Genomic DNA, 14,742 nt, shown 5'->3' on the forward strand with positions numbered 1-14,742 from the left:
GCGATCCTTCCGCCTCAGCCTTCCGAGTAGCCGGAATTACAGGCGCGCACTACCACACCCTCCTGATTTTTTGATTTATTGTAGAGATGAGGTCTCGCTACCCAGGCAGTTCTCGAACCCGCAGCTCAGGCAATCCACTCACCTCAGCCTCCCAAAGGCGCGGGATTACAGGCTGAGCCACCGAGCCCAGCTTTCAATTTATTATTATATGCATAGCATACTCAATTGTTTAATCTTTCACAGCACATTAACAAACTTATTAGGAAAACAGGACTACTACGACCAAAGATGATACAGAGTGCACACAATTCTGACAGATGATCAAGGTGTGGTTTCTTTAGGAAACAATTCTACCAAAAACTAACATGGTAATAGAAGTAATGCAAAAGGTTCAAGACATTAAATGTAGGACTGTGACTCCATATTGCCATTTAGTGCATTGTGTATCATACAATTAAAAAAAAACAACTAACCCCCAACTATGGAATGTCAGCCTGACACCCAAGATAGTCAAAGTCTCGTGTAATTCAATATCCCACACTATTTTCTGGTTAGACCAAAAAAAAAAAAAAAAACAACCAACCAGTGAATTATTTCACCTCTAGAAAGAAAAAAAGAAAAGCATTTACACTTTAAAAATGGGATGCATGGAATTCCTTCTTTCTTAAAAATGTTTCTAGAACTACTAAAAAACTTGCAATGACAAAATAGTTGATAAAATATCTCTCTGGATTGTACAAGAAGGGAGACAGGGCCCACTGATAAGATACAGTATGTGAACAGGGCGCGATGGCTCATGCCTGTAATCCCAGCACTTTGGGAGGTGGAGGTGAGAGGATTGCCTGAGCTCAGGGGTTTAACAAAAAAATCAGCCAGGCGTGGTGACACGTGCCTGTGGAAGGTTGAGGCAGAAGGATCCCCTGAGCCCAGCAGGTCGAGGCTGCAGTGATTGTGAGCATGCCACTGCACTCCAGCTTAGGTGAGAGTGAGACTCCGACTCAAAAAACAACAATAACAACAGCAATAACAAAAAAGGAGAGCAAGAGAGATACAGAGAGATACGGTATATGATATTAATCAGATTTGGCTTCTTTCTGTCTCTTCTCATCAGAGGCTGCATTCTCAGTTTTAGTTTCTCTGTTTTCTGCAGGTAACTCTTCAGTTTCTTGATTAGCCACTTGGCCTGTTTTCCTTTTTGTCTGCGCATATCTTATCTGAAGATTTTCATTTTTGTTTGTACTTATCTTGTCGGAAGATTTATCCTTTTTTGGCTTCACTTCCACTTTTGCAGAAGCAGGATTAGCCAACAACCACACAGATCTTCTCTTGGACTTTTTCTTTGCTGCCTCCTTGGCTGAGCTAACCTTTTCCTTGAGCATCTTGCAAAGCTAAACTGCCTGGCCTCTGCCTTTCCTTTCCCTGAAAATCTCTAAGAAGGTTCTTTTGCTCAGAAGAATGATTTAAAGGATAGTCACTTAAAGAAAATGCCATAATCGTAAGGAAAATGTGCTGAATGACAGAATGGCCTCCAAGGATTTGGCAATAGGAATCATCTTCTTAGCACAGTCTACTGTTGGAATCCTGGGCAATTTCTCTCTTCTTTGTTACTGTCTCTTCCTTTCCCACACTGAAAGCAGACTGAGGTCCACAGATTTCATTTTCAAGCACTTGATTACAGCCAACTGCTTAGTTATTCTCTCTAAAGGAGTTCCTCATATAATGACAACTTTTGGGTTAAAACATGTCTTCAATGATTTGGGATGCAGACTTATTTTGTATGTCCAAAGTGTGGGCTGGAGTGTGTCCATTAGCATCACCTGCCTCTTGAGTGTCTTCCAGACCATCTTGGTCAGCCCCATGAACTCCAGGTGGAAAGATTTAAAGGTAAATGTCCCAAGGTACATTGGTTACTTTATTCTTTTCTGCTGGATTCTGTACATGGTGGCAAATCTCATTTTCCCTGTGTATGACTTTGTCAAATGGAGCAGCAAGAACATCACAAAAAGAGATTCTGGAGACTGTTCTACTCCAGGCTGTGCCAAAAGATTAGACTTATTATATGCAGCATTATTTGTATGTCCTGAGGTTTTGTTTTCAATGCTCATAAACTTGTCCAGTGGCTTCATGGTTTTCTTCTTGTTCAGGCGCAAGCAGCAAGTCTGACACATTCACGGGACTAAAGTTTCCCCCAGATCCTTCCCTGAGTCCAGAGCCACCAGAAGTATCCCTGTCCTGGTGAGCACCTTTGTGTCCTTTCACACCCTCTCCGCCATCTTTCATGCTTGTGTTCCCTATTTCATAATCCTAATTGGTGGTTGCTGAACATTCCTGCCCTAGTTTCAGTGTGTTTTCCAACTGTCAGTCCCTTTCTGCTCATGAATCATAACTCCACTCTGCTTTCTCTGGATCAGGAATGCAAAATCCCCTCATCTTATTATAAATATGTAAATTGTACATTTTTGTGCACTGTTATTTAGTAATTCATCACCTTCAGAATGTCAGTACAGAAACCTATGGAGAAGTGACATCTTTCTAAGGTGGACCCTGGTGTGGACTGGGGTTTCTTTGGCTGGTTAATTGTGGGATATACGTGGGGATAGCAGAGGTGAATATAGCAGGTTATTTTCATCCTGATACATTGTACTTGAGTGATAGTAATCTTTTTTTTTTTTTTTGAGTTGGAGTCTCACTCTGTCACCCATACTGGAGTGCAGTGGCTGCTCCCAGCCACTGCAGCCTTGACCTGCTGGGCTCTGGCGAGCCTTCCGCCTCAACCTTCCAAGTAGCTGGAACTATAGGCACGTGCTACCACACCTGCTAATTTTTTGATTTATTGTAGAGATGAGGTCTTGCCAAGTTGCCCAGGTGGGTCTCGAACCCACGGGCTCAGGCAATTCACTCATCTCGGCCTCCCAAAGCGCGGTATTACAGGCTGAGTCACTGAGCCTGGCCGATAGTAATCTTAATTCAATGCTGTTTGAAGCTAATTGAACAGATTCTGTCTCAGCCCTTCAAAATCTGTTGAATCATGGTGGTTGACCAAGTGGTGCATGCATGGGAATTTTTTTTTTTTTTTTAGTTGTAGTCTCACTCTGTTACCCAGGCTAGAATGCAGTGGCACTGTCATGGCCACCATAGCCTTGACCTTCTGGACTCAGGAGATCCTTTCACCTCAACCTTCCAAGTAGCTAGAACTACAAGAGCACACTACCACACCAGGCTAATTTTTTATTTATTATAGAGATGAAGTCTTGCCAAGTTACCCAGGTTACTCTTGAACCCTGGGCTCAGGCAATTCTCTTGCCTCTGCCTCCCAAAGTACTGGGATTACAGGAGTGAGCCACTGTTGGGAAATTTTATACAGTCATAAAAAAGGACATAATTATGAATTTTGCAGCAACTTGGATGGACTTAGAATTTGTAATTCGGAATGACCTATCACAGAAACAAAGAAATGAATACCACATGTTCTCACTCATAAGCAGACCCTGAACAATCATCATAATACTATACGAAAGGAATTGGCAGTAGTGGGAAACTGCCAGGGAAGGGAGGGATGGGGCACACTGCATCAATAAGGGTACCTGATCTCAAACCAGGTGAAGTGGGGACCAAAGTGAAGCCTAAACTTTACCTGTACAATGACCATTTGTATATCTAACTCTGAATTGTACCCCACTGCTTCATCCTGCATGACAGGATGGTAAACAATCCTGAAAGAGGAATGGCACAGTATAACACAATTCACAAGACACTTTTCAGGTTAGAGAGCAGGGGACCAGAAAACACTTTGCTCCATGGAACAAAGGCCCCAAATCTCTTATCCACCAGACTTTTATTAGTACAAAACGACATAGTTAAGTAAGCATTTAAGGATGAAGTACAAGCAGCTTAAAGGAAACTTTCTGGTATGATCTCAGAAAGTTTCTTGCAATAAAATGTGACTGTTTACAGGGCCTAGTGCAGCTGCTTGTAAAACAGTGTGGTTAATGCATAACTACTTACTTAATCTAACACAAAAGACACGCAGTTTAGAACTTGCCTCAGCATACATGCCTATCTGGCTTTGTCATTATAGGCATTCTTGGTTGGTTGTGACTTTGCACGCATGCCAAGTATGTTTCGGCAAAGCTCAAGCAGGGTAGCGGTCTCCAACACTGCCATTTATTTCTTCACTGTAAAATTTTATTTTAAAGATGTGGGGTATTGGAGACCACTGCCCTGCTTGAACTTTACTGAAAACATACTTGGCATACGTCCAAAGTCACAACCAGCCAAGAATGCCTATAAAGGCAAAGCCAGATAGGCAAGTGTGCTGAGGAAAGTTCTAAACTGCAGTATCTGTTGTGTTGGGTTAGATAAAAAGGTATACATTGTCTTGCAAGCAGCTGCACTATATTTTGTAAACAGTCACACTTTATCATAAAAGCTTTTAAGATCAAAACTGGGAGTTTTTTTGCACTGTCTGTATTTTGCCCTTGAAGACTTACTTAACTATGTCATTTTGAACTAATAAAAGTCTAATGGGTAAGAAACTTGGGGCCTTTGTCCTGTGAGGCAAAGTGCCCCCTGGTTCCCCCATCTTCTAGTTCTAAAAAGTGTTTTGTGAATTGTGTTATCTGTGCCGTTCCTCTTTCAGGATCCTTCACCACCCAGCCACACAGGATGCAACAGAGTGGTGCCCAAACAGGGACCTGAAGAGAAGGTCTGTTAGGAGCGGAGAAAGTGAAAGAAAGTGAAGTAACAAATGGTGAACGGTAGTCTTGCACTCCACAGAGTCACACTCCACAGAGCTGCCACCGTGAATAGGCAAGTAGAAGTTTTGAATAACCAGGGTAACAAATGGAGCAGAATTAGTCTCAAGAAACTAAACATTATATTCAATTGGTTAAATGTATGTTGAAGCAGTTAGGAGCTCAGGTGCCTGAGTTTAAAATAGAGGAATTGTTAGAAGCTGTAGTTAAACATAACCCTTCGTTCCCAGAGGTAGGTACTGTAGACTCAGAATGCTGGGAACGAGGAGGAAAAAATCTAAAATGGGCACATCAGTCTGGGGCTTCTCTTTCTGTTTCTATTTTTTCTACATGTGGATTAGTTAAGCATGTACTGGAGCCTTTATGGGAATGGGAAGAAAAACTTATGCCTACAACTCCCCCCCACACCAGTCTTTTCATTAGTGATGATCAAGACAAATCTCTGCCTGATAAAATAAATATTTTATGGAGGCGGCATTACAAAACTGCAGTCAGCTTTACAATCTGCTAGCATAGACCATGAAACCTTTCTGGCCTGCCCTATAACTATTGCCTCCGATCCACAAGTCCAAGGACAAACTATACACATGCATGCTCCTTTTGATTTTAAGACCCTTAAGGCTCTCCATGATAGCTTGTTACAGAATGGCATCACAGCTTCCTTTATTGTAAGTATAGTGGAAAGTATGGTAAGACATCAGCTTCCTCCTTGGGATTGGCATATGGTGACAAAGGGTACCTTAGATGGAGGGAATTATTAAATTTGGAAGTCTACTTTGTCAGACTTTTGCCAAGAGCAAGTCTACGTGAATCAGAAAAACAATGTTCAAATTACTTTTGAGATGCTGATTGGAACCGGCCTACCTTGATTTGGCATATGACCTGAGGTGACTTGGAACGGGCCACAGAGCTGTCAGGAAGCCGCACTACGTGGTGCTAGCAACCGCAGCCCCAGCCTCAGAATCAAGCATTTTCATGCCTGTACAAAGATCATGCAAGAACTTGAACTGGTGCCTGAGATTAATGCCACCATTGAAACCAACTTGGATGCATCAGATCAGATAGGGAGAGATTTTCAGTCCCTGGCTAGGTAGGTCTACGTCCCTTATCAGCTTTGAAGAAGTTACAGAAGATGGACCTTCCTCCCTCATCACTCCCTTTGATTATGGAATCAAAATCTCACAGAGGGGAAGTTGAGGAAAGACAGCTAGCATAGCTCAGACACAGATGAGTGTTTTGCAGATAGGCATAGCTTAGAAAATAGGTTGCCTAATCATCATTTTGGATAATGCCTAAAACTCTCTGCTAACAGGAAGCCCTAAGGTACCTGTATTCTCTCTACAATGTGTCTTTTCTCTCTAATAAACTTTGCTTTAAAACCTTAAAAAAAAAAAAAAAGCAAAGGAAAGGTGTAAAAAGGTTGTTAATGTAAAAGCATGTTTTTGGTATAAAAAAAAAGAAGGTAAGGAAGAAAGAAAAGTTTTGTCTAGAAAAGAACCTTGTATGGCAGTTTTGTCCTGTAATGAAGTGAATAGTTATCTGAAAATGGGAACGTACAGGGCAAAAAATGGAGGGTTTAAGCATGTCGAAGAATGGTATGAGTATGTCAAGGATGGTATGTGGAAGATTTGTAAAAAAAAGTGTATGAAAGGAATTTTATAAACAATGTAGTTTGCAAAAAATATATCTATAAATGTACCATTAATATCAATCACTGATGCTATGTCAAAACACCATTTAATCAAAGCAGCAGTATTTTTTAAGCACAAATTCATCAATCCTTAGTAATATTAAAAATTAGTAAAATAGGATGCTTTAATTTTGTCTGAATCCATTGGTCTGTTGGTTAAATATCATTTCTGCTAAAAACTTTAAAATATAAAGCTTTACTTCTGTAATATTTTTTGTACTTATATTGTCAACAAACTTATGTCTTTAAATTCAAACTGTTAAAGGTTTACGTCAGATGTCACACATATGGTCATTTTAGCTAAAATCCCCAAAATGTCATTCAATAAAGATTGCTAACAATTTTAAAATCTTCCAAAACTCTTATTAATAACTTGTGTGCTCATGAAAATTGCTAATCCAATATAAAACTGCTAAAAAAACAAGGATTAATTGCATAAACTGAGTTAATAAAAACCAAATAATTATACAACTTTTTTATTTAAAGTATTACCAATTATTCTTGTTATATTTTTAGAAAATTAAGATTAAAGTTTAAGTTAATCTGAGATTTCTTATAGGAAAAAGTTCCAACAAAAGCTAATTTTAAAAGGGTGTCTGCAGGTGAAACAATTCAACATATCAAAAATTATTGCTTGGAAGTGATTGCTGTGCTTGGCCTTCTGTAGTGCACTAAAACTGATAATGAACCCACTTATAGTAGTAAAGCTTTTGCAGAATTTTGTCAAACATGGGGCACTTTACATATGACTGGCATTCCATACAACCCTCAACAACAGGCAACAGAGGAGTGCACTTATCATAAACTAAAGTTTCAACTTAAAAAACAAAAGGGGAAACAGGAGCCTTTTCCTCTCCCTCTAGACTTCTCAAACAAGCCTTACTTACTTTACATTTTTTCACATGCAATGATTAGGGGATGACTCCAATGAGCGTCATTATGGCCAGTGCTCACCTGGTAACTCTCCACTGGTGTACTGGAAGACACCAGAAGAGGGAAAATGGAAAAGCCCTGATCCCTTAACAGCCCAGGGTAGAGGATTTACTTGTGTCTTTCCAGAAACCGCAGCTGCACCCTTTGGGGTTCCTGGTAGGTGTGTAAAACAGTGGCATGGAGGGAGACCAACTGATGTGTGACTTTCAGCAGATGACCCTGGGAGCCAGTGGAGTGTGGAAAGCCCAGGTTACCCACTCTAGGATGCCGATAAGGGGAACTCGAGAAGCCAAACAGATAACCTGGGGGCCTGGCCAGACTCCAATTAAAACATAAGCATGGGCCACTACAGAATACTCAGTGGACATTGGGGCTGCCCTATGAAGAGTAAGTTATAAAAACTGACCTTTTGGAGAGTAAGTTACACTCGTACTAATAAGTATGGTACTACAATGAGTGTTGTTCATAACAGAACTAGTTGGGTTCAAGCTTAGATATTTGCTCCCTTTGACTTACGGTTGGTAAAAATATTCATATCCAACTCAATCCCACTACCCAGCTATATCATACTGAATGTGTAAATTGTTATTTACATCATTGTATTAATCAGGATAACAAAAATCAATCAATTATGCTTATGTATCAGCCTACTGCAGTATGGATACCTGTAAATCTTACTGAACAATGAGAACAAACACAATTTGCAGATTCTACACTTTATATTTCAAAAAGTGTTGCACAGAGGAAAATGGACAATAGGTTTAATTATTGGTGTTATTTTCACTATTATTGGAATAATTACATCTGTGACCACATCAGCTGTGTCCTTGTCCCAAGAAGTTCAAACTCATAATTTTGTAAATAATCTTGTTCAGAACTCTTCTCATTTGTGGCATGTTCAACATTCTATAGATTTGACTTTTCAAGTGAATTAAATAGTCTGAAAGATGCGGTGTTTTGACTGGGTAAAGAATTAGCGAACATCCATACCCAAATGGAACTTCCTTGTCATTATAGTGTTACTACTTACTATATTACCCTCCTGAAGTATAACAGTAGCGACTATGATTATGATATTAAGGCTCATGTCTTAGAAGCATGGGGACAACATAATGTAACTTTAGATATCCTTATTTTACAAAATGATACACAACTGAGCTCTATACAATTAGATACTTTTAATGACCAAACCATTGAAAGTATAGTAACTGAATTTCAAGCTTTTAATCCACGAACGTGGTTCAAAAATAAAAATATTATTCTTGTTGTTTCTCATATGGTGGCTGTAACTGTGTTTTTTCTTTTCTGTGCAGTCTGCAGAATCGGATTAACCATGAGAAATCAAATGAAGGCTCTTCAATCAAAAATTTTATGACTTCCCTTATGCAACAATTAAATCAAAAAGGAGGAGATGTTGGAGAACACTGCCTTGATTGAACTTTGCTGAAAACATACTTGGTGTACATGCAAAGTCACAACTAGCCAAGAATGCCTATAATGGCAAAGTCAACTTGCTGAGGCAAGTTCTAAAAGTGCAGTATCTGTTGTGTTGGGTTAGATAAAAAGGTATACATTGTCTTGCAAGCAGTTGCACTATATTTTGTAAACAGTCACACTTTATCATAACATCTTTTTGAGATCAAAACTGGGAGTTTTCTTTGCACTTTCTGTACTTTGCCCTTGAAGGCTTACTTAACTATGTCATTTTATACTACTAAAAGTCTGATGGGTAAGAAACTCGGGTCCTTTATCCTGTGAAGCAAAGTGCCCCCTGTTTTCCTCACTTTCTAGTTCTAAAAAGTATTTTGTGAATTGTGTTATCTTGTGTTGTTCCTCTTTCAGGATCCTTTACCACTCAGTCACGCAGGATGTAGCATGGCATATGTTGGAAGATAATTCTGATGGGTATCTCATGTATGTTTATATCTCATGAACAGATGCATAGGCAATTTTTGTTCTGGACTGTCTTTGTGTGTGTGTGTGTGTGTGGGTGTGTGTCTGTGTGTCTGTGTGTGTGTGCGCACATGCAAAAAGAGTCTCAGAAGATAAGAGTATTACCCTCTGGGGCAGTGGACAGCCCTGCTTCCTACTTCCCTCTGGGGCAAAGAATGTAACAGGTTTGCTAGCCATTCCCTTTGTAAGATTGGGTTTTCCTATGCTCAGAATTTCTCAGGTGTGACGCAAAGTCACTGCATGTGTAGCATCTGCCTGGACCTCTTCACACTATCCCAATTAGAACTGGGTTGATGGCAAGGGAAGAGGGATGTTCATATTGCCTGTTGTACCATGAGTACATAAGGGCTCACAAGCAGAGCATTCTAGAAGGATTTTAGAGAAAAAACAAGTATTATAAGAAGATATTGCATTGTTTGCCCTAGAGTGCCCTGTTATCTCTGTCCCTGGGCATCACCCTTACAATATCTTCAAGAAAGGCTACGTGGGTTGCTGATGTTTTCTTATGTTAGTGAATTCTTTTGGGAATTTTAAAAATATTTATTTATTTTTGAGACAGGGCCTCAGTATGTTGCCCAGGCTGGAGTGAAGTGGCTATTCACAGGCGTGATCCCACTACTGGTCACCACAGGAGTTTTGACCTGCTCTGTTTCAAACCTAGGCCAGTTCAACCCTCCTTAAGGAGAGACCAACTTGGTGATCCCTCGCTCTCACTAGGTCACAAAATTGATGTCACACTTAGTGCGGACACCTGATCAACATAATGCACTACAGCTCAGTAATCCTGGACTCAAGTAATCCTCCCACATCAGCCTCCTGAGTAGCAGGAACTACACCTAGCCTTTTGGGAATGTTTGGGGGGGCTTGAGTTTTACATCTGTGCATGTATAAAGCAAAGTCTAATTTTATGGGGAAAGCTGAATTGAATATAAAGATCCTGATAGTGTAAACTCCTAGAAATAAGCCCAAATTTGGGGGATATCTTCAGCATTTCAAGGCTGTGGAAGTTATGTGGTAAAAGCAAGATCTTCAGGAGGTGAAACTGGGCCCAGATAAAGCTGGGTTATGTTTGGAATGCACAGTTTCCTGGAGAATATATTTTATATGATGAGGAAAATAAGGTGAAATAGAGACTGATATCACAGAAACAAAGAACTGAGTACCATATGTTCTCACTCATAAACAGAACTTGGACATTTATCGTAATACTATAAGAAAGGGATTGGCAGTAGTGGGAAACTGCCAGGGGGCGGGGGGAGGTACAGGATTCGGGATTGGCAGTAGTGGGAAAACTGCCAGGTTGGGATTGGCAGTAGTGAGAAACTGCAGGGGCAGAGCGCACCTCATCAACAAGGGTACCTGCATAATGAACATTTGTATACCTAACCCTGAATTGCACTCCACATTTTTGAAATTAAAAATTAAAAAAAAAAAGAAAGAGAGACTGAGTTGGTTTTACAGGGTTGGAATCTGCTAGATTAGACGGCAGGAGTATAATATAGGTTTTGTTTGTTTGTTTGTTTAAGGCAATCTAGACCTAGTTTTGAGGCCCTGACTAGAAACCACTTAGTTTTCCTTCTAGAGCAGCCAATTAAGTCCACACTGCCAACCACAAGTGAGCTTTGTGAATCTGAACTTGCCCTAATCCCATCCCATCTCCTAAGCTCAGAGGTAGCCTTGAAAATCAACCACATTTTAACTAGAATAACAGTAAAAATATGCACACAAGCACCACTTGATGAGGCAGAGATTACTCTGAAATACCCCCAAATTTCCCATCCCCAGAGAATTCTATTTAACCTGTCTGGCAGTTTGTTGAATAGCTCTATATTCATAGTTTTTTTCTATTTGACTTGACTCAGAGCCTCATCTGTGTGAACACTCTATCCATAGTGCATTTGTCAAAAACAATCAGCAGCATTGTTTAACACTGGATTGTTGGGAGCACTGACAGCACATGGCTGTGTGATACATGGGAGTAAGTAGAGGGCACAGAGAAGGTGAGCACAAGCATAATATGGTGGTGCAGAAAACTTGGATGGTGGGATATAGAAAGTGCAGGGAAGAAAGAGAAGACAAAGGGGATAAAAGACAAAAAGGTGTTAAGTGTTGCTCCAGCCTCAAGACTGACATGATGGCAATACTTTCCTTATTGCAGCATTTCTAAATTATAACACATACTTTATTATAAGAAAATAAAATGTAGCAAAATTTTAAAATTTAAGGATTTTTTCCCCTTCCTTCTTCCTTATAAGAAATCATCACATGATGTAACCTATGGTGATAATTTTGTAGATATATTAATAATTTTTAAAAATAATGTGTTCATTGCAAAAAATTCACTAGTGTCATAATATCACAGGCAAATCTCCAACCCCAGAGCTACTCTCATGATTATGTTATGTTACATGACAAGAGACTTTGCAGTTGTAATTAGATCTACTAGTCAGTTGACTTTAGCATCAAGAGATTATCCTGGATTACCTGAGCACTTAATAATGAAACTAGAAAAATACAGAAGTCACAAATTTGCAACATGACAGAGATTTTTACACACTATTGTATTTAAAGCTGGCAGGAGGAGGGAGGAGATGTTGAGTGAATTGTGCCAAGAAAATTAATCTGCCAACAACCTAAATAATCCTAGAAGAGGATTCTTCCTCAAGTCTCAGGAATAGAGGCCAGGCAAGCTGACCTCTTGATTTTGGCTTTGAGACACCCTACATAAAAAACACAGCCAAGCCTGACAGACTTCTGCTCCAAGAACTATGAGAAAATAAGTTTTTGTCAAGCTTCTAAATTTGTGGTGATTTGTTATGTAATGAATAGAAAACTAATACACATAGGAACAAACTTGATGATAAAATATTTAAATGGCATGGTGGCATGAGCCTCTAGTCCTAGCTACTCAGGAGGCGGTGCAGAAGGATCACTGGAGCCTATGAGCTCAAAGTTACAGTGAGCCACTCCAGCCTGGGGTGGGGGGTGAAGGGCAGGAAGGGAGGGAAGGAGGAAGAAAATAATGAAAAAGAAGTCATGATTCATACTATTTTGATCTCCAGAAGTAGCATTTTTATTTTATTTTTATTTTTTTTGAGTTGGAGTCTCACTCTGTCACCCAGACTGAAGTGCAGTGGCCGCTCCCGGCCACCGCAGCCTCAACCTGCTGGGCTCAGGCGATCCTGCCGCCTCAGCCTTCCAAGTTGCCGGAATTACAGGCATGCGCTACCACGCCCGGCTGATTTTTTGATTTTTTGTAGAGATGAGGTCTCGCTGCCCAGGCGGGTCTCGAACCCACGGGCTCAGGCAATCCACTCACCTCAGCCTCCCAAAGGTGCATGATTACAGGCTGAGCCACCGAGCCCGGCTAGAAGTAGCATTTTTAATCAGTGTTACGCATATCCTCATTTTTAGGCAAATTTGGACTGTATCTAAAATTATATATGAAATTACAATAACATACACAACACATACCCCACTAGCATATTATTTGTGGTTTAATATTCACATAAGTATTTTCATGTTGAGCTTACTGTCTAATCAAATTGCTTTACTCAAACAGTTATCCATGAAGAAGACATTTTCATACTTCATTCTCTGAAACACTTCATCCTATTTATTCCTGATTATTAATGAGTCATCCTCATGGAAAAACTCCTCATTATACATTTACAGGGGTGGATGTCTTTGTTTGTCTTCCGCTAGCATATACATAGTGAAATGTAGATCACTGATCAAATTGATTTGTGCCTATGTAGATTATCTAAGCATTTCTGAGACATAATTGTTGCACCCTCATAACTGCACATTCTTACTGTAGGTTTATACTTGCCAAATGGTACTGCATGGCCAATGGTGCAAGTAGGAACGATTCCAATATCTCAGTTGAGACACTGGACCAGTGTAGTAAGGATGGAGGAAGTGAAAAATGGTTGGAATTAAAGATGAGACTGACTTCAGCTTTGATTTGAGGTTACACGACTGTTATCAGGTACATTTTGAGAAGGATAATGGCCTAAGATGGTGTTGCAAGTAGATAACTCTGGGATCAGTGTGCCACAGCCTGTGTCCTCAAGATCTCTGATTCCTCGGCGTGAGTGAGCCTACAGAGACAGGATGGGGGAAGGAGCAGGAGAACATGAGATGGGCACGGCTAGAAATGCAAATGGCAAAGTCTTCTTGGTGAGGTGGTATAGACCCCACAGGACTGTGGAAAATGCAGTTCTTTGAGGTAATGGTAACTTGATTTACTTTTTTGGACATGAACATTCAAAGTAGTTCTATTTGCAAAGTCCAAATTACCAGAAATAACCAACTGGTGAACTATTAAATACAATCTGGAATGGTTAAGTCCCCTACATACGTTGTGAGAGCGTGTTCATGAGTCCAATTTGCTCTAAGTCCACCAAAGTCAGCCTAGGTACCCAACTAACACAATGGGATAGACAGTACCAGCCACATCACCGTTGCTTTTACATTTTCTTATGGACATCCTGGGTTTGAAATAAAGATATCGCACTACTCTATTCTATACAGAACAGCAAAATACATAAAAGCACAACCACTTGTAGAGGATGCATGCACATGACAATGTATGCCACATATCTGAACTCACTTATGTAACTGGACATGCCAATGCACATTCGCTCACATTCTTGAAAGTTCGCAACTTGAAGGTCCCCTATGTAGGGGATTTAACTGTACCCCTACAACGGGATACTAAGCAACAAATGAAGCAAACTATGAACATGTAAAAACGGATGAACATCACATCAAGTACGAGGTGTGAAAGGAGTCACATAAAATACATATCATTCCATTCATAACATGTAGGGTGCCTGTTTGGAGCCCTGACAGGGTAAAGGGCATGGTTGGGATGAGGCTGGAAAGATGTTCCTAAGCCCCACTTTTCCAGATCACTTTGTGATCCGGGCTCTCCCATCCCATCTCACTTTTCCAGACCTTTTCCTTCTCAAGTTCTGTCCCTTCTACGCCAAACTACAGACAGCATTCCCCCCGCCCCCACCCCGCTGTACGGACACTGTGCTTCCGCTAAGATGGCCGCGCCCAGGGGGCTCTTTCCTAAGTGCGCAAACGCGGTATGAGAGCCCACGCATCACTTGTTTATTGTCCGCCTTGCGCGTTTTTATATGGCCTCCAAAACGCTTCCCATTCAGAATAGCGATTAAGGGGCCCAAAGGTTATTTTCACTTCCCACTGAACTGAGATGTCACAGCCATACCGTACGCCGCGCCTCTGCGATGGGCTCCGGGCTTTGAGGTCTGTGCTGTTCGTTGTCCCCGCAAGGAGAAGGCAACCAACTTATTTCCACCCCTCCTCCCGGCCGTTCAAAGAACTTCACCGCCACGTCGTGTTTTTTCCCTTGTGCTAACTCCAGCCCCTGACCCTCTC

The 14,742-nt window shown here is 40.7% G+C and overlaps 1 long non-coding RNA gene across 1 annotated transcript in view; it reads right to left on the reverse strand.

The window, feature by feature from the left end:
• The window catches only part of LOC110595464, an 18,352-nt gene extending 3,610 nt beyond the window's left edge, over positions 1-14,742 (reverse strand). Inside the window, exon 1 of the long non-coding RNA XR_002481856.1 lies at positions 14,573-14,742. This is a non-coding gene — a long non-coding RNA (uncharacterized LOC110595464). The remainder of the gene's footprint in view (positions 1-14,572) is intronic.

This window comes from Carlito syrichta, unplaced genomic scaffold (genome assembly GCF_000164805.1).
Source record: "Carlito syrichta isolate Samal-C Ts95f unplaced genomic scaffold, Tarsius_syrichta-2.0.1 Scaffold302083, whole genome shotgun sequence".
In the NCBI taxonomy this organism is placed as follows: Eukaryota; Metazoa; Chordata; class Mammalia; order Primates; family Tarsiidae; genus Carlito; species Carlito syrichta.